Genomic DNA, 16,098 nt, shown 5'->3' with positions numbered 1-16,098 from the left:
CCCATGAACTGTGTGATCATGACCTGAGCTGAAGTTGGATGCTTAACCGACTGAGCCACCCACGTGCCCCAAAACCTGCTTTCTTGATAGGGTATCATTAATTTTTGAGAATAAGTAAAGCTGTCCTTTTTAATTTTCAGAAAATATCTGTTTACAAAAGAAAGAAAAACAGATATTTACGCCGTAACACAGGCCAGGCACTTTACATAAACATTAACATTTAATTTTCCAAAACCTTGAAAGATAGGAATTTTCATTTCCATTTTACAAAAAAAGAAAAGCAAAAAAAAACCAAAAAAAAAACCAAAAAAACCCCCAAAAAAAACCATTACATAAAGTCCTAGATCACAGAGTATGTGGTAGATTTTTGATGAGTATTTAAAGAAGGTAAATAAGAGGATGAATAATTTAAGCATATCGTGTATGTAAAACAAATAGTGTATTATTATACATTGCTAAGGGTGGAAACACATAATGGGCTTAAGTACTGTTTAATTAGAAAGTTCAATTATTATTCAATATTTACTGAAATTTTCAGAAAAAAAGATGTTTCAGAAAGGGATGCCAAGTTAAAGAAGACACTTGTTAGGATGAGTACTGGGTGTTATACATAGGGGGTGGATCACTGTTATCTACTCCTGAAATCATTATTGCACTATATACTAACTTGGATATAAATTTAAAAAATTTTTTAAAAAAGGAAATGGATGCTTCAGTAAGAGAATGAGAATTGAGTTGGGCTTTGAATTGTGGTTAGAGTGCAAATGGATGAAGGGAGAAAGACATCTCAGGTGGCTAGAGGCGGTCACTCAGGCAGGCAAGAACATGGTTGTGTAGAGTCAACTGGATTGAATCACTTTTCTGGGAGTCTCCAACTGTAATTTTTTAACTGCAATAGAACTGCAATCTGAAGTCTATATCTACTAATTCTATGGCTCTCTTAAAGCTAATAGTTCATTTTCTTCAATAGGAGATGGAAATATGGAAACATCATCAAATCACTAAGTCAAAGAATGTAAGAATGAGGAGTCTTTGATGCAGATGAGTTGTTAAAATTTCCCAGGACAACATACATGGGAAGTGGCAGAGTTGGGATATGAACAGACATCTCTGGTTTCTGAGTCTATCATCTTTCTACCTACATGGTTTGATTCCTCATTTACAAACAAGGAACTCTGGTCTGGAGAAGTCATATTACATAGTATTTATTAAAGAGTAAATTTGGGGTGCCTGGGTGGCTCAGTTGGTTAAGCGTCCAACTTTGGCTCAGGTCATGATCTCACGCTCTGTGAGTTCCAGCCCCGTGTTGGGCTCTGTGCTGACAGCTCAGAGCCTGGAGCCTGATTCGGATTCTGTGTCTCCCTCTCTCTCTGGCCCTCCCCCGTTCATGCTCTGTCTCTCTCTGTCTCAAAAATAAATAAACGTTAAAAAAATTTTTTTTAAAGAGTAAATTCAGTGGGGTTTTCCTGTTGTGATTTCTCTAAAAATGAATATAGAAGAATAGAATACAAAATATAAATAGAATACAGCTAACAAGCTCAGTCATTTAGAAAAGGAGTCACTAGCAAAAGGGAGACTAGGGAGAAAGATGGTTTTGTCTGGTTTGTGTTGAATTTGAGTTGCTGCTAGATAAGCTTTGGATTTCCAGGGCACCCTTGTCAAAAAATTCTCCAAATTATGGTAAGAACCACTTGGGAGTTTCAGCAGATCTTGTACAACTGTTTGAGTATATGTTCATTTATTCTAATTCCAAAGCTTCTTTTTTTCTTCCAGTTATGCAACCAAGTTGTGAAATTATCCCTTTGACAGTTAGGTATGAGGTGTGTGCATTTCTTCGGCTTAATAGCTTAAACTGCCCTCTATCATCGCTCTCTTTGAAGATTTAGACTTAAAAGAAAAGATACAGTACTTCTTGGTCACTCCCACACTGGAGATATGCCTGGTCCGTACCTTCACCCCCTTCTCTTCAGTTCTGTGAAAACCTGATAAAGACCAGGCCTAGAGCTTGTCCAAACCTAGAGCTGTTCCTGTAAAAGAATGTTATATATCCTACCTGACTTTTTCTAGGAGTTGAGGAAGAAATTATCTTTTTGGAACATATTACCCACTTAATTTGAGTTAAAGTTATATTAAAAAAAACCAATAAAATTGAGACTGTTTCAGCTTTTTAAAAATGACAAATTTCTCAGTAAAAAAAATACATATTTTTTTTCAGAATGCTGTTATCTGAAGCATAATAATTGTGATTCAAGAAGAAAATGAAACTTTAATATGGTATTCCCATTACCTAAGTTTCTCAATATTCTCTTGTTTAATGAAACATATTTGTAGGGGAATTTGATTTATTCTAGAAATAATGTAAAATTTTATATCTACTTTGTCTCAAATGTCATCTTTGTGTTTTGTTTTGTTGTTTTTTTTTAAATTAGCTCACTTGGCCATGAATTAATCAGACTCTTTTCTGGTTCTTCTGCAGGAGAAAGGTCATACAGTTATAAGCTTTTTACCATTACGAACAGTTTCTTTGTAGCCAATTTTCATCTTTCTATCATATTTTTGAAGTAAATGTACAAATTAAGTACGTCAATCTTTCTTACTGGTTTTATATCTACCTTGCACAAAACTCATATTTCTTAACAGAAATTACTAATGAAGAAATATTTAAAATGCATACTCGTCTCTGTTTAGTATTCTTCCTATTAACAGAAAAAGCCTGATAACTTTGTTTTATGAAGATTTTTTTTCATTCCAACTTGTAAATCATGTATTTTATTCTGCTCCCTACAAAGATGCACTGTAAACTTAGTGAAATGAGCAATTAAGTCTGCTAAGACTTCACTTGCACTTGCTGAAGGACTTGATAACGTCTGTACTTTCATAAGACAGCCTTTGTTCATGGAATTCTCTCCCCTTCCTCCACTCCTTACTACAGCAAATTAGTGAAAAATGTTTAAGTGGTAAAAATCAGTATGCTGCACACTATAAAACTTTTAGCCAAAAGAGTAAGAAGCCAATGAACTTGCAACAAAAGTGTGTAACAGCCATATGATTGTGTATTACCAGGTTCTCAGACATCCTGTTTTAGAACAGCACACTTATAGAGGGGAAAGTCACCTATTGATGAAAGTAAACTTGGGAGAGGTTTCTATTTCAGTATCCTTTCTTTTTAAAGTCTCCTGCCCTTCCCCCCAGCCCCTACTCAACTTCACTTCCCAATTACAGTAATTAAAAAGGAGGACATATCCCAATGGAATGCATCTTTGTTTGAAACTTCCTTACCAGAAGTTTATTCTTTTTTTTTTTTTTTCAAGATTTCCTATTTATCGCTACATAACTGTTATGTACAAGTGACATTTTTGGTGAAAGTGACATAAAATTTTCTTACATTTCTTGCTTCTAGTGGAAAAGATGTATCAAACATCTATTAAAATTAAAAGTGTACATTCCCTACTCCTGTGAATCTATCACAAAGAAATAAACAAATCAGTAGATAAAGACATATAAGGATGTTTATTGTAGCCTAATTTGTAGTGCCAAAAAATGGAAACAAAAGGAATGCTCAATAATTGAGGAAATGCTACATAGATAATGTTACACCTAAATTATGGAGTATTACTCAAATGAATTGAAGATCTTTCCTCTGGGTATTGTTGGGTGAGAAAAGTAACACGCTTGAGAATATGGTCCCATTTTTTAAGTTGATGATCAAAATAACCCCGTATTTTTATATGTAGATAAATATATTACGAATAAGTCTCCATGGAATTATAAATGAAGAGTGGAGCGCCTGGCTGGTTCTCTTGGTCGAGTGTCCAACTCTTGATTTCAGCTCAGGTCATCATCCAAGGGTTGTGGGACTGAGCCCCGTGTTGGGCATTGCAGTTTGTGGAGCCTGTTGAAGATTCTCTCTCTCTCTCCCTCTGCCCCTGTCCCCCACTGGTGCTCTCTCTCTCTCTTTCTATCTCTCTAAAGTAAAAAACAAACCAACAAAATAAATTAGAAAGTGGATGGATACATATTAGGCCGTTAACATGGGTTATCAAGGAAATGGGGTATAAAAGAAACCAAAGTGGGAGAAGAGATATGAGATTTTTAAAAATAGTCACTACTAAAGATGTAGGTGTTCATATTTATGCATTATCCAAAATTATATATATATATATATATGTACTAATAAATAAATTAATACTTTTTATAAATAAAAGGCTTAGGCAGTAATACTTGAAATTTGAAGAAATGTATAATAATTCATCAGTGGAAACCAAAAGTAAAAATAGGAAGTAAATCATGTGGCAATTTATTCTCATCGTAAAAAGTATTCTTTAGTACACTATAACCATACTGTAATCTTAAATGCCATTAAAACTTAAAATCTCTGTATTTCCATTATAGAATATCTGGGAATATATAATAACATCCGTTTGATAATATTAACTGCTAGCATTTATTGAACACTTTGGCAGCAGGCACTGTGCAGATGCTTTACCTTATTAGTTCATTTCATCTATATGCTATGAGGAAGACATTACATTCCTTATTTTGTAGTTGCTGAAATTGCGAATTAGAGCAACTGGCTGGTAGTCCAGGGTTACCCAGCTAACAAGTGGCAGGCAGGATTAAAACTCAGACTTGTCTGACTCCAGAACCCATACTTTTAACCAGTATTCTGTATTATTAGTTCCCCCATTGTTCTGAAACCAGATTTCCTCTGTATCGTAACCCTTTCTTCTCCTGGAAATGTTGTCATAGTGATATCCCAATCTTCTTAGCCGATGTAAGTTTGGTTGTGGGGCTTCTTTGATATGTGGTATATCTAGAAAGAAGAAAAGTACATCAAGAAAAATGCTATGATGAGTGCTGCTCATCTAGTTTTGCTGACTATCCAACCTTTTTTTTTGAACATCCAACAGTAGGCTTAAGTTTCTCAATCACGATTTTATGGCAATGATAAAAATAATCATTAATTTATTTAAAAATACCTGTTGAGTACCTACCAGGTACTTACCTCCCAAGCATTACTATAGGCAGTGTTCTTGCTATTCAAACAGAGCTTTAAGACAAGTCTCCTAACCACACTTTAATGAAACTACCATTCCTAAAATACTCTCATACAAAGATTCTGGAGTCAACTCGAGACTCAATAGTCGTGGGTTATTCTGGGATGTTGGCCAGAAAATGGCATTAAGGCTAGAGGTGGATCATAGGCACAGAGGCTGTAAAGTGATTATCCCACAAAATTTGAGAAAACTGGTATGGAACAGATGAAATGCCAGGTCTTAAGAAACCCCTGCAGGTTTTACTTGAATACCTCAGGAAAAACATCTTACAGTAGTAAAGGATACATGAACTTGGCAGTTGGGTTTACACAGAGACAGTTGGTTAACCTTTCCAAAAACTTTTCCAAAATCAGCCAGTATTTGCTTTTACCAAGAAAAGTTACCATTGTATGAAACTGCATTGTTTATTTATTGTCTGTATCCTCCATTAGAATGTAGGCTCCAACTGGGCAAGAATTTTGTTGGTGTTGGCCCCTCTTTTATTCAGTATGTATTAGATGAATCAATTTGATAAATGGAAATAGGTAGCCTTACTTGCTGGTATAGATGCCTTTATATGTGCAGGTATGGTTTGCTGTCCCCATGATGGACTTCACATCGTTAGTAGGTTCCTGTTGTTGGCAATGAAATTATGATAAATAAATAGGAGGACAGAAACTGTAGCTGATCACAATTAAATGCAAATGTTGCATGTATCGCTGCTATAATAAATTACCACAAACTTTGTGGCTTAAAGCAACACAAATATATTCTTTTTACAGTTCTGTAAGTCACAAGTCTGAGAGGTGTGAGGCTAAAATCTTTGTGAAGGCTCTGGAGGAGATTCTGTTTCCTTTCCTTACCCAGCTTTTAGAAGCTCCCTGCATTTCTTGGCTCATAGCCCTTCTTCCATCTTCAAATTACATCATTCCAACATTTGCTTCTATTCCTCACATTTTCTCTGATTTTGACCTTCTAGCTTCCTTTTCAAAGGGATGTTTGTGGTTACATTGGGCACACCCAGATAATCCAGAATAATCTTCCCATCTCAAGATCCTTAATCACAATTGCAACGTCTCTTTTGCCATATAAGGTAACATATTCACAGGTTGTGGGGAGTAGTAGGATGTGAACATCTTTGGGAGGCAATATTTGGTGTACCACAGCTATTTAGAAATCTTACTTGCATTGAAATTTTTACTCTGCTCATTCACTATGTTGTTACTTCAATGTAAAAAAAAAAAAAATTGAAAAATTTAGAGGCACACAGCAGAGTTTTACCCTGAATTGACAAAATTGCAAACCTCTTTTTATCTCAAAGAAGAAGCCCTCATCATTTTTTATAACAGATGGGAGCAGGGGGAGCACTACTTCTTGTGTTAATTCTTTCAAAAAATTGTAATGCATTATAAACAATGGCTTTCAAGTAGTAAGACTGACCTCACCTCACTTCCATTCCTCACCTTCCAAACACCAAAATCGGCTTTTCAGTTACAGTCAAAAGTGTAATGAGTTTCGTGGTAGCAAACTTGGTAGGGCAGGCTTTTAGCCCAAGGATGTTGTCTTTATTCTAAACATTTTTATAGCTTCTTTTTTGGAATTGTCTTTAGAGACAGTTTACCAGACACACAGGAAAACACGGCTCGTTATTTTAAGGTCACAAGGTACTCTGCCTACTCTGTCTTCTTCCCTTCCCCATTGTTTTACTCTACTTGCCTTCATCCCCACTCCTTCCTCTGCAGATACTAGTGCCAGAGATCTGTGAGGTTGAGAGGAAGGCCTGGGGAGAGGGAGTGTGGCTGAAAAGGGGGCAGGGAGAGTTTCATACAGAGCTCGAGAGGTAGCAAACTGCAATTTAAGTTTATTTGTGTGACCCAGCCTGTTTTAAACATTGCTAAATAACAATATTTGATAATCCACTGGGTCAAAATTCATGTTGTTAAAATACATCCCTGTTGAGAAATGTCTGTAGCTTCATCTAAACTTCTATTAGTTCCCAATGTAAGTATTATTTTAAATTAAAAGGTATACTTGGCCAAATAGACTTTTCAATATCCTTTTGTTTGACAAGGGACGTTGGAGCACAGGAGGGGAGACTAGAAGAAAACTCTTTCCTATACTGATTTTCTTCGAAAGGAGGTCTCAGTTTACAGGCTTTTTTAGAATAGCTCTATAATTCAAAGCTTTTCAATGCAGGCAATTAAAATTTACTATTTAGATACATAGATAAATGAAGAAAATATAATCAATAATGGCATCATATAAAATGATATATTCTATAATTATATATAAATATTAATAATATATATTAATTAGTAATATATATGATACAGGCTATACCATGTTTTTGAATATTGGTGTTATTAAATGTAAGCACAATTCACAAACCCTCTTATATTTTCAATTCCTGAAGTTAAGAAGATGCAGCCAATCAGATTCTTTTAGAGCTCCCATTCAGAACAAAATCTCTAAAATATTCCTAGCTACCACATATATTTCTTTCTTCTACCAATTAAGATTACTTTTCAAAGAAAATAGGTTTGTAAAAGTAATTTGAGACTAATCAAAAAGAACACAGAAAGTCCTACTTTAGATTATAATCTCACATAGGAAAGGGTTTTTTCCTTATGAAACCATTTTCCTTTATTTAGCAAAACTGCTATTTGACTTTCTCCTGTGACTCATCCTCTTGCTACAATCAGAATAAAAGTTCTAAATTCTAAATCTATTTATAGATTTATAGATTTTATTAAATTTATTATTATTAAATTATGTTTTAATATTTAAATTTTTATTTAATTTTAATTTTTTAAAATTATTTTAAAATAATTTTTACTATTAAATTATTTATAGATTTTATTAAATCTGTCCAATTTGTAGCCACTATGAATGTCGCTATTAAGCACTTGAAACATGGCCAATCTGAATTGAGACCGACTGTAAGTGTAAACTACACCATAAAATCTCAAAGATTTAGAACAAAAAAAAGAACATAATGTATATCAATAATTGTTTTGTTAACTACATGTTGACATTGTATTTTGAATATACTGAGGTAAACATTTTGAGATAAATATATTATTTAAATGAATTTCACCTGTTTCTTTTTCCTTTTTAAATGTAGGTACAAAAAAATTAAAATTTTACGTATCTGGCTTACATTTGTACCTCACATTATATTTCTATTGGACAGTGCTCTTCTAAATCAGCAGTGCAGTATTTCCTCCTACAAGCTCAAAGAGCTTCATTTCTGAATGTGTGAATGAGTTATAGTATATTTTAATTCAAATATCTTCAATATTTTAATTCAAAATATCTTTAAAGCATTAATTTAATCACTAGCTGTCTCTCAAGAAGTAGACAGTTATGTCCCCCATTTTCCAATTGCAATTCCACAGGCATTAAAATGACTGACATGACATTAAAGTGTACAAGGTGTACAGGGGCTGTAAGTCTGTACCCAGACTGTAAGTTACAGTGCCTTCACATTTACTTTTCTCTGCATACATTCTTAGAGAAGAAACAATCTGGCCATAAAAAAAAAAAAAAAAAAAAAAAAAAAAAATCCTGCCTAGAAATAACCAAATCATCGACCCTTGAAAAATGGCTAGGGAGCAAATGGGAGCTTAAATGATGAACTTCAACAGATGTTGCCTCAAACACAGTAAGAGACAAGGGAAAACGGAATCAACTGCTGCAGTTGTTGAAAGTATTATAATAGAAGAGCTATCAAAGTTCTCACCCAGTCCAATAACCCACAAAAAATAACTCTTTCTGAATTGTATTTATAGAAGGGCAAGTTATTTTATACGTTTTTTCCCCCAGCAAGTGCAATCACCACTCTATCTACTTATCTACCTACCTATCTTTCTATCATCTATCATCTATCTAAACATTCCCAGAGGAACAGAAACCTGGCCTATCTTTGAATAAGTTTCAAAAAGTTCCCTTTGAATTATACTAGTGGTGCTAGGGAAGAAAAATGGAGTTTTAGACATTTCTGTTTCTCAGCAGAACGCAAGAGAATGTTCAAAGTGCTCTTGACTAACTGTATCCCACAACTTCTATGCCCCTTCCTTTTTTAAACAAACAAAAAAATGAGTAATTTTATGAAAAGTCTCTTCCACATTAACCAAAGTCTAGATTTATGATTTATTTGTGGTTCCCTTAACTTTCCTCAGTGTTTTTTTTTTTAATGAGATGTAATGTACATATCATAAAATCCATTTAAAGTGTATAATTAAATTTTTTAAATATTCAGAGTTGTACAAATATCACTTCAATTTTAGAACATTTTCATCACACCCAAATAAACAATGCACCTTTATTATCACCCCATTCAACTCTCTCTTCTCATCTTTAGGCAACCACTAATCTACTTTCTGTCTCTAATAATTTGTCTATTCTGGATATTTCTTATAAATAGAATCACACTTTTGTAGCCTTTTATGACTGGCTTCTTTCAGCATGTTCAAGGTTCATCCATATTGTAGCATATATTAGTACTTCACTCCTTTTGTGGCTGAATAATGTTCCAGTGTGTGTGTGTGTGTGTGTGTGTGTGTGTGTGTGTATACACATACCACATTCTTTTTATCAACTGATGGACATTTGGATGTTTCTACTTTTAGACTATTATGAATAATGCTGCTATGAACATTCATGTTCATATTGATATGTTTCATTTGGTATCAATATGTTTCATTTCTTGGGTACCTACTTACAAGTGGAATTGTTAAGGCATATGGTAATTTATGTTTAACTTTTTAAGGAACTTCCAAACTGCTTTCTGAAGCATCTTCCATGCCATTTTAATTTGGTTCAGTCTATCCCACCCAAACTAAGTCAATTCAATAAGCATTCACTGTGAACTTACATGTCAAGTGGTCTGCTGGGCAGAGAGGACACAGATGACTAAGACATATCCACTGCAGATTCCTTATGAATCCACAGTGTGATGAAAATCCCATAGTGTGATGAAAAATCTCATAGTTTAGTAGAATAAGGAGTGGTTCTTACTACCTGGTACCTGCCTTAGAGAGAGAGGGAGAAAATTCTTGTGGTCTAGTAGTACCAGATGAGGACAAGATGTTCAAGTGACCCTGGTACTTGACAATTACACAATTAGCATTCAGGAAATGTTTAATAATGGAGTTTTTGTTGTTTATATTTCTGCTATTGTGGCTTTTCATACCTTTAGATGAGGCTTAAACTGAATTCATATAAGCTGTTACTAAAAATTATCTACATCTTTAGACACTTTAGAAGTCTATGGAAAATAAGTAGTCATGATCCAGTTTTCATTATATATTTATCCTAACCACAAAATCACTACCACAGCATCAAATTTGCCTAACACATAGGGATCTCTGAGATGATTCCAATAGCCATGGGGGAAGAATTTATTTAATTTGGCAAGCTAGATATCTCTAAGCCTCTTCTAGAAGCAGAAAAGATGAGATGCCTAGGAAAAAGACTGAACAGGGGACAAAAAGGTATAAGAATTAAGTGAAAGTGAGGTCATAAAATGCAAATGAAGAAAAAGTTTCAAGGAAAGAGTGGTTAACAATTTTAAAACCGATATAGAAATTTTACTGGAATACAACCCAAAGGAATCCATTAATTTGGTATTTAAAATATCACTGGTTATGTTAACAAAGCAGCTTCAGTGCAGTTGACAGAGCAGTGTTTAGAAGAGATTGGGGTGTGAAGTAGACCAGTCTTTTACGGACATTGAATGTGAAAGTAATGGGAAGAAGATGAATGTGTTTCTAAATTGAGAGGATGAAAATCAAAGGAGGAAAGGCTAAAGCCACAGGAGAAAGGGGATGGTAGAGAATTAAGAAAGATTCATAAGGAATCTGCAGTGGATATGTAAGCACCAGGGGAGGAATTAGCATTAGAAAGGGACCTTCTTTTAGAAGGATGTAGAAACTAGGCTTCTAAGACATTTTCTTCTGAGATGGGACATTTAACGCTTCTGAGAGGGAAGAATGGGTACTAATGAAAATGTTTGTATGCAGGCAGTGGGGATGGTAACAAGTTAAAGAAATGTAGTAACTACTGATTTATTTGGCACCTTATACATTAAAACAATTTCACATGCCTCATATGCATAGGAATCTTACAATAACCCTGCGAATAGGCTCAGGAAAACTGACTGAGCTGCCCAAAGGCCTTCAGCTGGTGTGCTGCATAGGAAGAACTTTTTCAAAATCAAAGGTCCCATGCCCTTTCAGGTATGTTTCAATAATTATGTCCAAGCAGAGGAGGTGGTGAAGGGATGATCCATGGGAAGTATGTGACTAGCTTGGGTATGATGAAGAGATATATCTCTTCCAGTAAGTGAGGGAAATCTTTGCAGTGAATAGATTTACATAACTCCTTCAATGAAGAAAAGTTAAAGAAATGTCTAACCACATTTGTGTGGTGGGTGCTTTTATCACAATGAATGAAATAAAAATAAAGTCAGATTATTATAAGACATGCCAAAGGGTCTAATTCATGTGGCAGTTGAAATCCCAAGGACTTTTCCTTATAAGCATATAATGTGTTAGTGTTAAGTTTCAGCTCACCATCAATGTCCTTTTTGTTTACATTAGAATTGTGATCACACAATGTGAAAGCAGTAACTTGGTATGGAATTTCAGACAATCAAACTGATATAAACTCTTAAAAGTTCTTTTCATCAGATCATACTCTGATTCCTGGGAAGATAATTAAGCAAATATGGCATCAATAACTACCATGTTTGTTGAGGTTATTGTTGAGAGAGGGGAAAGGCAGTACACAGGGAGGTCATGAAGTATTTTAAGAATCAAAAGTCTGACAAATCATAGTACTGTATTTGGTAAGGAAATCCAATCTATGCTTAATGAAAAGATAGAATCTTAGAATGTTTATTTCATGGGAGCCTTTTTTTTTTTTTTTTTTTTTTTGGCTGAGGTGGGGGAACCTTAAAGATAATATAATGATGACTGGTCTTGTAAGAAGAGGTTTGCTTATCTCTTATTACCTGACACTTCTTCCAATTAGTTCTCACCTTTTTTTTTTTTCCCAAGAAGATTTCTGCACTCATTATTTTGGTATCTGTGCTATGTTCTCACTTTTAAGTTTATTTATTTTGAGAGAAAGTGCGGGTAGGTGTGTTTGTGCATGAGTGGGGGAGGGGCAGAGAGAGGGACAGAGAGAATGCTAAGCTGGCTCCACACTGTCAGCACAGAGCCTGTTGTGGGGCTCAAACCTATGATCTGTGAGATCATGACTGGAGCCAAAATCAAGCATCGGACACTTAACCCACAGAGCCATACAGGCAATTAAGCGTCTCTTAGGGTCTCTTATGAATACCTCTTATGGTCTAAGCAGCTACCTCAAGTGTGCTCTTGGGAAAGGAAACAAGGCAACTGGACTGTTACAGTGTTACCAGACCCTCTTTTCTGACTGATATTTCTGGCAGGAAAAGGAACTGAGCCAGGAACAGCTTCAAAGGTAGAGGAGCCCAGGAGGGTAGGGCCAATGGGCAGTAAACATCCATTTGGCCTTCTGAGAACCATGAGCAAGGGACATTATAAAGGCAAGGGTTCCAGTACATTGCAGGGATGCAGGCTTCATCCATCCATCTACTGTTTAGCACTTTTGTTATTTCCTCCCAAGGGATGCTTGCTTTTCTCTGTAGGCTACATGGGAAGTTAGAGAAGCTGGAAAAGCAATTTTCTTTTCCTCTCCTTCTTAACCATTTCCCCTAATCCTGAGACACAGGTCCCTGCTTTGTCCTTGGCAGAGGGGATGGGGTGTGGCTGGTCAATCTCTAAGGCAGCCCTCCCCATCTCCAGTAAACTAAGGGAAAGTTCACTTTAACAAGAAGCAAATTAAAGATAGAAAGAGACTTTTAAAAATGAACTATAGTTTCCTTTGATAAAAAAAAAAAATTCAGGTTGAACTTATGGGTTGTATCAAATATTTTCACTTTCATGTCAGTCTGGACTTCCTCTACTAGGGTGAACTTATCTGTTGAAAATGAAAACACAGAAAAGGAGATAATATTTCAGTTGGTTAGTAGTAGTTCTTTCTTGACCTTGTGTCAAGTATAGTTTTAACAGATTTAAGTTGGTCTTTCTTCCACGGTATTACCATGTTGTTATCACAGTAAGAATACTATTTTACAGAAAGATGTGGAAATAAAACAAAAGTTAATTTTGAAAAATCTCATTTAGTTTTTATAGTTCTCTTGTGACTTACCTAGTGTGTCTAAACCTCTTTTAGGTAGCAGACCACAGGATTCTTCAGGATCATGCTTCCTCCAAACTCTCTTGTACACTGGACTCTTCAATGGATGTTATTATTTCCTCCTCTAACTCAGCTTGTCCTTATGTGCAATCGCTCGGACTTGTAGGAAGACACAGAAAACGACCCAACAGAACACCCCCCGATTATTATCGAGTAGGTTATTTCTACACAGATTGTTCCGATTCCCCTTAAGGTTATACAGTCAGGTTTTCAGAGCAGCAATTCATGACGATATATTATGAAAGAAGACACTGAGGCAGCAAAGTATAATCTAGTATCTTCTAAAAAGAAAGCATCAAGCATTAAACTTTTTTATTATAAAGTTATAATAAATACTTTTAAAATAGAATTTTAAAAATCAGTTTTTTAATATTAAAAATATTCTGCATATTAATTAAAACACAATAAAGTTTCTAATTATAGTAATGGAGGCAGTTTAGTTTATTTTAAAAAACTAAATCAAATGAGGTAGTGCACTGTCAACCTGGATAACACCTGTGTTGGTGACAGTGCAGGGAAACAAGCACTCTTGCACACTGCTAATAGCATGCCACCTTCTAAAAGCTAGTTTTGTCAAAAGCCTTGGATTCCACCTACTCTTCAACCCAATCTTAGGAGTTAAGCACTATTCATTTTACGGGTGAAGAAACTGAAATTCAGAGACTAAGTAACTTCCCAAGGTCATATAACAAGTTAGTAGGAGAGTTGTGATTCCAATTCAGTTACCCAATCCAAAACTTATGCTTAACTCCTACACCACAAACCTCATTCAATAATATGGGATTTGCTTTTAGAAAATACTTGTGTAACAGAATAATATGCATCAAACTTAACATGTTGCAAAAAATATATGACATGGACAAATGTTTACAAAATTATAAATAGCAAACATTTAAGAACAATCTGACATTACATGAAAACTTTACGTTAAAAATTGTCTTTTAAGGCTCCTGGCCTGGCTTAGTCAGTGAAACATGTGACTCTTGATCTTGGGGTCATCAGTTTGAGCCCCTTGTCGGGCATAGAGCTTACTTAAAAAAAAAAATTATCTTTTTAAGGATTTTCAGGGGTGTCTGGGTGGCTTAGTCGGTTAAGTGTTAGACTTTGGCTCAGGTCATGATCTCACTGTTTGTAAATTCAAATCCTGTGTCTGACTCTGTGCTGAAGCTCAGAGCCTGGAGCCTGCTTCAGAATCTGTTGCCTGCTCTCTGTGCCCCTCCCCCACTCACGCACACACACTCACTCTCAAAAATAAACATTAAAAAAAAAGATTTTCAATATCAGTTCTCAAACCATGAATCTGCAATTCAAAGACATAACCTACTTTTATGTAGAAAAGTGCATGAAAATGAAAGATTACAACAATAGTAAAATAGATGACTATTCTCTAGTGATCCATCTAAATGTTCTAATTTACTGGTAAGGAGACAGCAAGAATCCCAGGAGCTTCTACTAACTGGTCTTTTATTTCTAGTGCGAATGGCATTACTCCATGTTCTAATCCTCTAACCTTGCACTGAATTTTACACTTAAACATTAGATCAGAATGTGGTCCAAATCAAGGACTCTCCACTTAGCGAAAGAATATCAAGAACTCATGTTTATTTATTGATAAAGGATAAGGATGAGAAAAACAAAGACTTGCTAACTTTCCCATGTTGATTTTCATTAGTAAAACTACTCAGCATGTTTGTTCAGTCCGCAGCTTCTTTCCATATGACTTACAAGGTGTTGTTTTAACAGGAATGGAACTCACTGAGCAAATGTGACTGACTGAGGAAGAACCGGTTCATGCAGATAGTAGCCTCTAAAGCTATCCTAGCAGAGAAATATTCTTGTTGGATTTGTTGAAAAGCTCTGAGAGGAAGGAAGAGACATTACTGAGAATTTCCCTCAGATAACACGTTTTAAAGAAATCCTGCTCAATTATGTTCCACAAATATCATATATGAGTAATTTAGAACGAAGGTTGGAAACCTTGCTTTTTTCAAGAAGTTTTTTTTTTTTTCTGCCAAGCTTCTCATTGTTATAATGCAAATGCATATAGGACAATCTTCCTCCTACCTTCTTTCTGGGTGAAGACTGGGTCATATCTAGTTTAGTGACTGCCGAGTTGTCTTATTATCACATCTCCTTTCCACAAGTTAAAATACTAACTGCATACAGAACTTTATTTGAATTTTTGTTGCATTTCTAAATATTCTATGTACATGATAGATGATTCTGAACCAAAATTTTTAGACCAAAAAGTCCAAGGAAGATGAAAACAACCAGAATCCCACCACTCAGGAAAAAAAAAAATTAAATAGAATATATATACTCTTCTCAATCTTACTGCACATTACCATATTAAGGGCTCTGAACAGTCAAGGAGATGGAAGACAATTTACCTTTGTTTCACACCATGTTTTTCAAACTTCTTTGACAATGAATCCTTTGATGGCCAAACACCTATTAATAACCTGAGTTGCTCAGGATCTGAGGAACACATTTTAGGAATTCCACTGTAACGAATGTATTGCCATCCAGGATCTTCAGCCAGATTAGTACTTCAGAGTTAACCAAAATCAACAATGCTCACCCCTCTACCTAATCTCACACAGACTAAAGTTGAAGAATTTATGGTGATATTTACTTCAAGGAAGTAATATGCATGGGTAAATTGATAGTATGTAAATTATATCTTGGTAAAGCTCCCCCCCCCCCCTTTTATAAAGAAACCAATATGCTTGTGTTTCAGGAATACTGAAAAGTGGAGGTATTTGAGGAACATGAA

The 16,098-nt window shown here is 35.1% G+C and overlaps 1 long non-coding RNA gene across 1 annotated transcript; it reads right to left on the bottom strand.

The window, feature by feature from the left end:
- Nucleotides 1-5,590: 5,590 nt before the first annotated feature.
- Nucleotides 5,591-15,935, bottom strand: LOC122233162. Its single transcript, XR_006210644.1, has 3 exons — nucleotides 15,713-15,935; nucleotides 13,275-13,421; nucleotides 5,591-5,668 (listed from the first exon to the last, which is right to left on the bottom strand). It is a non-coding gene; the product is annotated as an uncharacterized LOC122233162 (long non-coding RNA).
- Nucleotides 15,936-16,098: the final 163 nt, after the last annotated feature.

This window comes from Panthera tigris, chromosome D4, assembly GCF_018350195.1.
Source record: "Panthera tigris isolate Pti1 chromosome D4, P.tigris_Pti1_mat1.1, whole genome shotgun sequence".
NCBI lineage: Eukaryota > Metazoa > Chordata > Mammalia > Carnivora > Felidae > Panthera > Panthera tigris.
This window is presented reverse-complemented; position numbering and strand designations above follow the sequence as displayed.